The sequence below is a fragment of the Salmo salar genome, chromosome 10 (genome assembly GCF_965601325.2).
Source record: "Salmo salar chromosome 10, fSalSal1, whole genome shotgun sequence".
Classification (NCBI taxonomy): domain Eukaryota; kingdom Metazoa; phylum Chordata; class Actinopteri; order Salmoniformes; family Salmonidae; genus Salmo; species Salmo salar.
The window spans coordinates 33,210,827-33,223,195 of NC_138300.1; the positions used below are offsets into that span (position 1 = coordinate 33,210,827).

At 43.4% G+C, this 12,369-nt stretch overlaps 1 protein-coding gene across 8 annotated transcripts in view; it reads right to left on the bottom strand.

The window, feature by feature from the left end:
* LOC106560257 (protein furry homolog-like) overlaps positions 1-12,369 on the bottom strand; it is an 89,893-nt gene that overhangs the window by 69,079 nt on the left and 8,445 nt on the right. For 7 of the 8 annotated variants that reach the window (XM_082956934.1, XM_082956935.1, XM_082956937.1 and 4 more), the window contains exon 2: positions 9,280-9,353. The exons of the other annotated variant lie outside the window; for it this stretch is intronic. The gene's annotated coding sequence lies outside the window, so the exon portion shown is untranslated. The remainder of the gene's footprint in view (positions 1-9,279; positions 9,354-12,369) is intronic. 8 annotated transcript variants of the gene reach the window in all.

The window sequence follows — 12,369 nt, forward strand, 5'->3', positions numbered from 1 at the left end:
CAAGAGAGCACCAAATCAAAAAGCCAACGCAGGCAGGGCAGGCCATGGCAGACAAGATGAGAGCCTGAGGGCGTGGCACTGAATCATGTGGAAAGGGTGCGAGGCAGGACCTGTCCCAAACTGCAGAAAGAACAGCTTAAAAAACATTTCAATGTCACTTTCATTCTTTAAGATACACCACAAATCACTCACGCCTTCCTCAACATTACACGCAACATTATCACCTTCCTCAACATCAAAGGACGGTGTTATTTTCAAATACAGCAGAAGGCAGTGTCCTGGTTGAATAGAATGAAATGTTTAATTCAGAAGGGTTTCTCAGAGCCATAATTTGGGAGGGGTGTTCATCTGGGCCACCCACGTTCCACACAGGAAAGCCCCGGAGAAGGGAAGGTGGGTAACCTTCAACCAGGCAAAGTGCAACCCAATCATGTTCCACTGTGCTCTTGGCATGGACATGTTTGTGCAACTCAGTGACTTTGTCAAATCTAACCTGAATAGAGCCACCTCATTGTACTACATTAGGGATGTCAGTATTAACAGTGTTGAGTTCAGTCAGTAAGACACTCATATGTTCACCCCGTCTTGCTACTGCTGCTACAGTGATTAGCTTTTTGTGTCGTCTCGTAGACAAGTAAGCAATCTCTAAACACGTAGGTCAAAACTGCTGTTTCCTGGTGTGTCTGAAGGTAATGCAGTGTGGGACTGTATTAAGGTGTATCAGGCTGTCAGTGTGGACTAGCTGTAATGCTCTTTCAGAGGGACCATTGGTTGGTGAGTTGGTTCAGCCATGTTTCAGGGACTAGCAAACAGAGAGCGAGCCTGTTCTGACAAGCAGGACCGAGGACAAAGCCATGCTGATAGACTGACGAGTCATCACCCTGCTGACGATGGAAACAGGCTGGCACACACACATAACGAGTGGCCTGTTGAGTTCTTGACTATAAACTGAGATTAGACAGGCCCTCCATTTTGAATCCAATAGTAAAGTATTTTTGTGAACATTTATTTAATGGCCCTTGAGAAACAAAAACGTTGTAAAATGCCTATTCCAAGACATACTGGAACATTGGAGCATCAACTCCCCTACCATAGATCACTGCTGACGTGTACTACCTTCAAGCAAAAAACTCCCAACTAGCAACTCATGTTCCATTTCAGAATGTACAACACCACTCAGCAACGTTGTGAAAGCATATTCAACCCTCCTGTTAACTTTCACGGTGTCTTTCAAAACAGAGCTGTCAGGCTGTAATACCATGTGGTCATAGCAGTATGCGTGAGCATGCTGCGTATGTGGATTGTTACTAGTGAAGAGGGAAAGAAATCTATACAGTTAACGTTACATATTAGGATATTATTTGACAATCTATCGTATTGACAATATTGCAATGTTATTTTTGCAGCAATTGGCTGTACCTGCACCAAAAGTCATAGCTTATTTAAAAATAAGATGGAGAACAAGGAGCCAATTTGTTTTCAGCACTTATTTCTATAGCTGATCAAAAGTCATTTTCTCATGGCTCTCTCTTGTCCGTCTGTAGTGGACATATGCTGAGCAATATGTTTGGAACATAAAAACGCAATTAAAAAAAAATAATCACAGTATTGAATCGCAATACATATAGAATCGTGAGAACCGCAATACATAATGTACCGGCACCTGATTATCGTGATAATGTATGGTGAGGTCCTTGGAAATGACCAGCCATAAGTGTCAATGTTCCAGATGCCTCACTACAAGCACACTAATGTTAACTCTCACACACACACACACAAGACAAGTAGCCTTACTTCACCTGAGAGTACAACACACCCTCCACACTATATTCCTGGGGTTATTTCATGTGATCATGTCTCATTGGTATCACGGTAGAAGGTTAGTGCAGCGGGTGACGTTACAGTTTACCTGCTACAAGGCCAAGATTATACTAGTTACTACCAGTGGAGAGCATCACACCTTTTATGGGCTCAACGTTTCACTTTAGTATTTGACACAGTAACAAAATATTCAGCAAGTTGATCGAGTGTTAAGTGTTGACTACAGCACACCACCTCAAGTACTTGCACTACAGAGCTACTCGTTAAACATGAATGTAAATCTCTCTGTAGCCTAGATAAGTATAGGTGAGTCATCGTAAGAGAGTGGGCTCCTCCTGCCCAGTGTCAGCCAGTCGGGTCAGTACCTTTGATGTGGTTGGAGCGGATGGGTCTGGTAGTGGAGTTATTCACCAGACCCTGCTGGTCCTCCTCGGTCGTCTGGCCAATGGCCAGCAGGCGCTTCATCCGCAGCAGACGGGGACCTGTCTCCCGGGGCAACGCCCCCCCAGACTCCACCGCCCCTACATCCCCCGATATGACAGCCGGGACCAGACTCCTCAGAAACTCCATGTCTGTCAGTATTAACGCTAGCCCACTCAGTCAAACCCCCAGTCCAAATTCACACAGTCAGTCACTGTGTCACCCTGAGCCATTTTCCCACACAGAACAGCTACCTGGCTGTTTTCCACTGACAGCCAGGGTACAGTCACAACCCCTCTGTCTGTCTGCTGCGTAGCTGTACAGTCAGTGATAATCAGGCCTCAGAAGCGACACGATCTGTCTGGCCTATTGAAACTCAGTGCTGAGAAGTACCATCAGTCTGTCGTATCCCCCTACAGTGAATATTCAGAATGGGAGAATCTTCTTGCTCAGCCAGAAACAGTACCTGTCTGCTCACAGAGGGAGAAAGAAAACACATTGCACTCCTGCCCAGCAGTGATGCAATCCGGAGTGGGCGGAGCCAGGCAGGTCAGGGGCGGGACCAGAACATGTTCCATAGGAGAAAATGCACGCCTGGGCCCCCAGCCAATTAAAACCGAGACAACACCGGCCCACCCTGCCTGGGTTTACCTCTCTTAGAAGAGCATGAGGATAGCGAGAGAGAAGGAAGAGAGAAGGTGAATGAAGGTGAAAGTTTAAGGGGTGACTCTACCCTCCGGCCCGTCTGTGTATACCAATAACCCTTATCGCCCAGGGAACTGTGACATACGGTACCAGATATACACTCTCACACTCCAATTACCCATCAAACCCCCTCCCTCCCACAATGCCTTCACTGTCTTATTTTGTATGATGTAGTAAATCTGTGAGATGTAGAGTGAATGAGGGATGTGCTTGTGCCAGACAGGGTGATATTACTGTGCTTTGCTTGGCTGCTCAGCTCGTACCTGAATGACCAAACTCCTCTAAAAACAGAACGCCCACTCTCAAGCTGAGAGAACACACACCAAACTATGCAGTATAGGCTACTAAATATGCATGTGAACATGCATCCAACATAAAAACAAAGCTATATTTGCACTCAATAAAAATTGCCTTAACATGAGTTATGTAGTCCATTTAGAGAGCATTTACTAAGAAAGGCAATTTTCTGCTGATTCATCATTACCATACATATGGTGAGTGCTTTAGTTTAGCCAACAGTGTGAATCGATATGATGGAACCACTCCCTCTGAGCACCCTCTACAAACCTGATTTGAGAACAGCGAACAACCTTAAGTTATCATAGAATCAGAATTCCTCTGTTCTGAGAGCTGTGCAGTAGACCGGAACAGAGACTACTGGTGGAGGTTAACTGAGGACAGCTGTATTTGTGTACAGTAGGCTCTGGGAGGAGGAGTTTAGAGTTCTGGCACAGTAGGAAGTAAAGATAACCTGCAACTCCCCTTACTTTCACCAGCGAAACTGCAACAGGGACTGATGTTACGCAAACAAATATATGCCACCAAACTGATGCAAACCATATCCAATTTAAAAACACTGCAGTTCAGCCACACTGTGTGTGTGTCCAACAGAAAGCTCCCTCTTAGAGGAAGTGCTCGCACCCCTTGCTGCAGCATGTGAACGTGTCAGTGAAATGTAATGTTTCAGTGCCACCCCAGTGTACAGCACATGATGGTGAGAGAGGCAGAAGACTATAAAAATCTAAACAAACCTCAGTCAAAACACTTTTTAACCATTTATTTCTTCCATTTTGGTTTTCAATTACACTCAGTATTAAATAACTAATTTGGCCGTGTAAGCATAAATCAGCAGTGTGGCATGGATACAGACAAATAAAAGACAGTACAGGCCACAACCTGCCCTATGTTTGCAGTCTGTTGCAGCAGCCCTGCCCTCTAGAGGCCAGCCTGCAGAGTGCACTGCCAGCACAAAGAGCACTGTTCAGAGGTGATGAAGAAGCCTTTTTGTGGAGTTTATCCCTCTCAAGGCCCTGTCTATTCCCTTTAAGAAGAGCAACCCCTGCATGGTGAGTGGAAACATGCTGAAATCACACATACCTGGACTTCACAATATCTATGTTGCATTGATGTGACTAGGGATTATGTAAAACAGTATTCTATTGATTTCAGTCCAACCAAGTGATTCATTCACAGAATAATTTAACTCTCAATCCCCACCAAAAACTGGTGACCCAGCCAAAGGGAGTCATGGATTATAGGGATAATTGTGTTTTAATATTGTTGTTCTAATCTAGATAATACTATGTCACCAAAACAGATACACTGCCTTCCTCCACATTTTGTTGTTACAACCTGAATTCAGAATAGGTTTAATTGACCCCCGCCATCTACACACAATACTCCATGATGACAGTGGTTATATTTTTGGTTAAAATGTTAGTACATTTATTGAAAATGAAACAGAAATATCTAATAAGTATTCACACCCCCGAGTCAATACATGTTAGAATCACCTTTGGCAGTGATTACAGCTGTGGGTCTTTCTGGGTAAGTCTCTAAGAGCTCTGTAACTGTTTTAAAGTCAACATTGGCCTCATGGTGAAATCCCTGAGCGGTTTGCTTCCTCTCCGACAACTAGGAAGGTTGCCTGTATCTGTAGTGACTGGGTGTACTGATACACCAATCAAATTGTAATAAATAACTTCACCATGCTCAAAGGGATAATCCATTTCTGCTTCATGTGGAAATGTACTTTTTGTCCAACAGCCACTGTGGGAAGTAGATTTATTTTTTAACTACCAGCCACTCAGAATTTTTAACTAGACAAAATCGTTTTTGCCATAATTACACCAAAAATAAAATGAGCATACTTTGTTTTTAAAACAAAAATAAGTATTACGTGTAAGTAGTAAATGGGGTATATTGCTTAAATTTCATTTTACGTTTGTGACCTGCGTCTATTGACCAATGTATTTAGGTACAATAAGTAAAAACAAACTGTTGATTCTTGATGTTTGTGGAACAAAGTGCCTACCCTGCCAAAAGGCTGTGTGATATTGTATTTCAGGGCTCTACGCTGATTTTAATTATTATTATTTTTTACAAGGAGTACATGACGTGCTCCTAAGTAAAGAAGAACACAAATAAATCTAGAACAATCAAAGTATATGACTAATACTTATTTGAGATGATTTATTTCGATTTTAAGGGATGCTGCAGCCTCCCTAGTGTCTGTGGCTGTGTATGCATCTTATTTATCACGAGTACAGCATACAGATTCTCCACTCAAAATGCTCTGTAAGACAGTGCATGAGCTTCTGCTGCAGCATCTTGTGGTTCTTAAAAGATAACTGAACTCAAAAATACAAGATCAAATCATGACATCAGTGATCTTCATGTCGGAAAGTCAGAGCTCTAGAAAGTGGCCCGAGATTCCGAGTTGGATGACAGTTCACCCAAGTGGTCCGAGTTCCCAGTTGTTTTGAACTCTGCATCAAACAGCAAGGCATGGCAGGCTCCATTAGTGTGTTACACACACACACACCACTTTCCAATGAGCTGGAGGCCGTATGCATTTTGAAAACATACTTAATTGTTTGAAACCTGAACATTTGAATACATATGGAGGCATGTCTTACCTTGCTTCAAAGTAGCCTATTAGATCTCTTTCTAAATTTCTAACACATTTTAATCTCGGTCACATGAAACCACTCATTTGCAACGCCCTTTTGACAACGGTGTTCTCTCGCTAATTGCATTATGGAACATTTATTTGCATGTAGCCTACTGCCTCGTGTGCATTACTGCGCTTAAATGTGAAGAAATACAGATCCTGCACATAACGGCCATTATGGGCGGGTATTCCAACGTAATCTTCATTTTTTGCTGTTGCCTAAGTTTTAACTTGGACCTATTTGTATGTATACAATCCTTTATGACCATATGTACCTCTGATTAATTATGACTGACTATGCACAAAAGGGCATTTAAATTGTTTCTACACCCACCATGCGTCATGTACATAACCGTCATGCGAGGTGAAATGTGTATATTTGGGGATGTGACAACTCCGTCTGTTTGACCAGATGAAGATCCGTTTCTGATCTAAAGGTTGTCAATAAAGCAGTGAATTAGGAGCGTAAACTGCAGGCCTTCCTGTTCTTTTTAAGAAATAGTTTATCAACATTTTAAGCTAAACGTTCTGATCTGTTGCATCAGACTGACTGATTTTTTACGTGTTTTATTTTTTTATGTAGCCTAGGCCTATTGGTTGTATGAATTCGGGCTCCATCATCCCAAAACTGTCCCAGTGTGTTTGAAATAGGCTATTTATTTCTCGACAAGCTGACCAATAGAATAAGTAGCCTAAACTTTTGTACTAGTAAATTGACATAGGCAAGTGATTTTACTGTTCGTTACTCATCTTGATGGCTGAGGAAAATGTTAAATGTGGACACTTATTCTAACAACCTCAAAGTGCACATCAGAATTCTTAAGGACCCAGGAAGGACCACACATCGTTGCATCCTCGACTTACATGTTCTGTTGATATGAAACCCCATAATGTAAATGTGATTTCTGTCATTCTGAGCAGCGTGGGCGGACACCCTAATCAGGTTACGCATCCAATACATATGGGTCCGGTACATTTCTCAAACGGAAACCCTGGCTTGCCACAACAAAAGGGGTTGAATACTTATTGACTCAAGACATTTCAGCTATCATTTTTTATTATTTTGTAAAAACATAATTCCACTGACATTATGGGGTATTGTGTGTAAGCCAGTGACGAGAGAGAGAGAGAGAGAGAGAGAGAGAGAGCTGAGTGAACACACAAACACAAATATTTGATTATTGTGGATAGTCAGGTTAATATAAATAGTTTGAAACATTTACATGCTTTCAAGAAGAACGATTTCAATGATAATCCTGTTTATATGGGCACATCTGAAATCAGGCAACTGGTGGGACTTTTGATAAATGCAGAAAATCAGCAATCAAAATAAACGTTCTACCACAGTGACCATATTATTTTTGGAAAGACTTTTTGATTCGGAGTTCAGACATATAAAGTTTGAACGCAAAAAATAAGTTTCTCTGAACTCATTTCACTCGCGCATAAGAAAGTGAGGCTTGTGCCTACCGGTGCTGGCACATGTGCAGATCAAATACACGGCTGGAACACAGGTTCAACTCTTTACATGTCCTATTCATTTAAAAGACTACTTAGAAAACCAGGTGTTTCAATCGGCGTAGGCTTACTTCGATTATGACCTTACACCGATTAAGATATGTAGAGTAAGGTGTTTACATGACTAATGTCATACTCGGCCTTCTGCCATAATCAGTTTAACATCAAATTATTAGTGTGCATGTAAACATACTCCGTGAGATGGTCATCACTGGACCAGGGCAGTGCAATGGCCAGTGGAGGCGGCTGTGGTCCGGAAGGGGCCAGGTCACTGGTGCCTCCCCGTTAGAACAACAGCCTAGCGCAGGAGGCCCAGATCCCAATCAGCCCAGGAATGTGGAAGAGGAAGCTCAGGGAACAATGCGCTCTGGGTACCGCCCCGACGCTGCTCTGGCCCTGTTCTGTTCTCACGCCCCAGAAAAAAGGAAAACTGCCAGAGCTGGGACAAAGAGGCAACGTTCAGACTGTACAGCGACCAAACAGTTACACTTGCAGACAGACACGAGGTCAGTCACTGAGTGGAGTCCTGATGGTGACCCTCCTGTTGTGTGTGAGTGAAGCTGTGCTCCCACGTGACAGAAACCCAGCCAGCTAGTCCACCTGAACTCATCTCAAACAGACAGAGTAGGTCTGGATAAGGACAGAGGCTGTACGCCCTCCCGTGGTCTGGACAAACACTACATGGGTTTAGAAAGGATGTTAGAGTGTTGCGCAGTGAGAAAACATTGTCTGCCATCTGACAGGACACACCTTATTTGACTGTCAGCAGTGCATCCCCTCCCACAACGGCGGCATTTTTCCAATGCCCTTGGCCTTGCCCCTTCACCTGGCTAGCATTGCCCCCTTCAGTTTTTCACAGGTGTGAAAGGACTATGGAGCTTCCTTTTATCCATCATTGCCTCCAAATATCCAGATCTTTCATATCTCTGAACACAGAAGGGGTCATTGAACCCATGCAGTCACCATATTGATAAACAGAGCTCTCCCCTGATTGACAGTTGTGTGGTCCGCCCACAGGCAACATTGTTGTCATTGCTGGGGAATGTGAGAACGTGACCCTGACAAACCCCCGGGTCCCAATCACACACTGTTCGGTCTTGGCCAATCCCCACTCAGAACTGACAAGTGGGCTTCACTTACCAGCTAGAGACCAGAGTACACAGCCCTCAAACTGGTAGATCCATGTGAAAAGAACAAAATGAGGAAAATGTCAGCTCTGCTACATTATGTTGCTGCTTGCTCAAGAACCACTGAACGAGTGCAATCTAGGTCCAAATTATTTTATTGATATGCTGCAGAAACCAATATGTTCCTCTCTGTCCTGCAGAGACATGCCCTTGCATACCTTGCAGTGGGTTTCCATTGCCATCAGACAGGCCTGACAATGCACACTTAGCCTGAAAGGCCCCTTTCAACAAGTTTCACTGATCTATCAAACAGAGAAACATAATACACACAACAAAGGAAAATGATACAAAGAACATAATTCCTTTCTTTGTTTGGTCTATCTAATGTGGTGAAGTGCATCAGTGTCAGACTGAGAAGAAACCGTTCTCATTTCACACAGCTGACAGACAACACCTAGCTAGCTCACAGACTGTAGTCTAGACCACCCCAGTGAGGTTGACAAGAGATTCTCAGGAAGAACTCAAAATGGCTGCCAAACAAAGAGCCCCCAAAAAATTGAAATAGACCTCCATTTCCAATACAGGCTACATACAGTATTAGAAATGCCAGAGGATTAAAAAGCAGCCATAATATTCTTTCCTAGTTCCCACACTGCTTAGCACAGAGCTCCTGTAACAGTTATTTAACAAAACCAGTGCGAACAGCTCCTCATAAGCCAGTGTGACGTTACGTACCTTATACCCATAGAGCAGAGGCTCTACTCGGGCAGTCAGGAAGGAGAGGTCCCACAACTTCAGTGCACAAGAATCTGAAACACAAACCATTCCATTAGTTACCACACCAGTCAATCAATCATGCACTTACAGAGGAAGCATCCCATCATCTCCTATCAGGGCCTAGTCCCTACCATAGTCCCCATCCCTGTGGGATTGGGGTAACCTTTCAGGGACAGTAGCGCATAGGGCCTCCCAGTAACAGTCAAGCTCCACAGGTCAGGATACTGCCAGTGCCCGGGTCGAGCCAGTGCGGTGCTATGCCGGGTCAGTCAATGGCAGAGCCAGGAATAGAACCTCCTCCTGAGTATTGAGCAGAGCAGTAATCTGAAGATTACCCACTCCATCCAAGAGGCAGTTACATAAAAGTGATCAGAGTCATCACAACACCGTACTAACACAGTTTCCATCCAGCAATTATAAACGCTGAAGTGAGTGAGCTCACATTAAAGCACCAGCCCAACTCATATAGGCTGCTACTGTAGTCACATTGTTGCCACCTGTGTCATGTACCCCAGGGTAAAAAGTAAGTTGTACACTCTGTGCAGTATAAAGTGAAACTACAAATACCAGTATACATAAGGCCATCATACAACCTGTTAAAAACAAAAGATGGAATAAGGCACTGAAATAACAGCATGAAACCGTGACAAAGACGAATCAGGACAGCAGAAAAGGGCTGGACATAGCAGCCATCCCAGTGAGATAGATATACAGCGTCATGATCTAACAGAGAGAAGATGAGCAGACCAATGAGTCACTGACCAAACATACCAGTCAGTCAGAGAGAGAGAAAGAGAAATAAGCTGTCCTCTAGGCTGAACAGAGGACAGTGTGAGAACAGGTCAGCACAGACGTTCAATGGAAACAGTTGGAACACCCGTTACGCCACAAAACCACAGCAGTATACAACAGGCAGCAATACAAACACGCCCACGCACAGTTACACACGCACAGTGGAATGATGCCACTTTCTGACAGACAATTGCTTCACACACATACATACTTGTGAATAACAGATCTAACTTCCTGTTACAACTGAAACAGAAACTCCAGAAACAAAATGTGTGACCAGACAAACAAGTGGAGCAGAAAACAAGCCCACGAGGGCCCATTTGACCTCCTAGACTGGAGGCTGTATAGCAACACAGCCAGCAACACAGCCAGCCAGCCGCAGACTAAGCTCCCACTCTATATATAGACCCACAAGCAGCATAAGTAGAGTTAGTCATGCATTTCGCAGGTAAGGAAATAATGACCACGGACATTTACGGAACTAGACACTAGTTGTGAGACGTGCTTAAAATGTTGAACATACTTTTGTGGGTCGAGTAAGAAGCCTGAACAAAGGCCAACACAGTCAGCTGTACCAACCTGAAACAAACACCCCAGGGTTTTCTAGGTCAGACAGGATGCTGATCTCATCTACAGGTGGATAGAAGGTACTGTATCATCCCAAACTCAGTTAATGTTGTCACGATACCAGAATTTTTACTTCGATAGAGATACCAGGTTTAGTATCGCGATACCAAAACTGTACAAAGGTTATAACATAAAAAAAAAAGGAATTAAATTAGCCAAAGAATGGCACTTGATCCAGACAGATAAGCGAATCCACTGCCCTGTTCAATTGTTGGGCATCTGTAGTTCAACAGCGTTACATTTGACATTTTTTTCGTACATTTTTCAGAGACATCCATGTATGCATTAATGAATCAATTACAATTTGTTTTTACCAAACTATATAAACATAAGGGTAATACTTTATTGGAATGGTAAATCTATTGATAAACTGGGTAAATCAAAGCCTCTTCACAATACAGGTGAATGCATATGCAATAGGAGTGTGTGCATGCTAGTGGCCTTCACGGATCCACCTGGACCCAAATACCCGAGACCCGATCCAGCACCCAAGTGGGTTTGAATCCAGAATTCTAAATAACTTCACAGATCTGGGTCGGATCTGATATGATTGTCACGGGTGTGTCTAATTTTAACTGACTTGTCCAGAAGCCCGTGCATTTCCGAACGCGACAGCTGCAGTAGAGAAAGAGAGAGATATTGTATAATTTATGCTGCTGCGGTCTTGCTTTTCACAAGAGTGGAGCGTGGCGTGTTAAGCTTGCTGTTGGCCAATCATAAGCCATCAAAGCGGCAATAGGCTACAGTCATAGAGCCTCGCTCCGTGTGTGGCAAAAGTTAGGCGATATCTAAACCAATGGAAGATGGAATTAAATTGACAACTAAAAGAAGGATAGGCTATAATGACCAACATGTAGGCTCCTACTAAATATATTCTGGAGTTATTTGTAATTGTAGGATCAGAAACCGCATACACTGCAGCCTCAGTTAACCTAGCTAATGTTCCCTAGCTTACCTAGCTTTTCGTACCGGTTTGATGCAGTCCAAGACAGGTATTACGTAATCATATTTGATGATAAATATCCTAGCTATGGCAGCTCACTCAGTACGGCCCCTCCCCAGCCTGCTAGAGCGGCACGTTTGTCCCTCTCGCTCTTTATCACCTGACTAATAAAGTAGCTTAAAAATACATTTTCTGCTGCTTTCCTCAATCGGATCGGACCTGGATCCGACCAGGATTATACGGAACGGGTCTAGTAGTCCTCAGGTCCATTCGGAACCGGTCTCTATATAGAAACAAATATTTATGCTTATCGGGTCCGGGTGGGAAAGCCCCAGGTCCATTTTGGAGCGGGGCTAACTTTCTGGACCCGTGAAGACCTCCAGAGCATGCATTGATTTATTGAGCTTGTTTTAGAGGATTTCTTGGGGCTACACATGACAAACGATCCATTTCCTTCCCATTTGGGACTTATTTTATTGTACTGATCAACAACATTTGCATAGAATAAGCTTATTTTATAAAAGTGCACGCTGTCTCTTTAACCAATAATGATGTCATTCACAAGGCAAGAGGGGGCGGCCTGTTGGAGCCCTATTCAAAGAAAAGAAAATGTCATTTGTCACATGCGCCAAATACAACAGGTGTAGACCTTACAGTGAAATCCGTACTTACAAGCCCTTAACTCT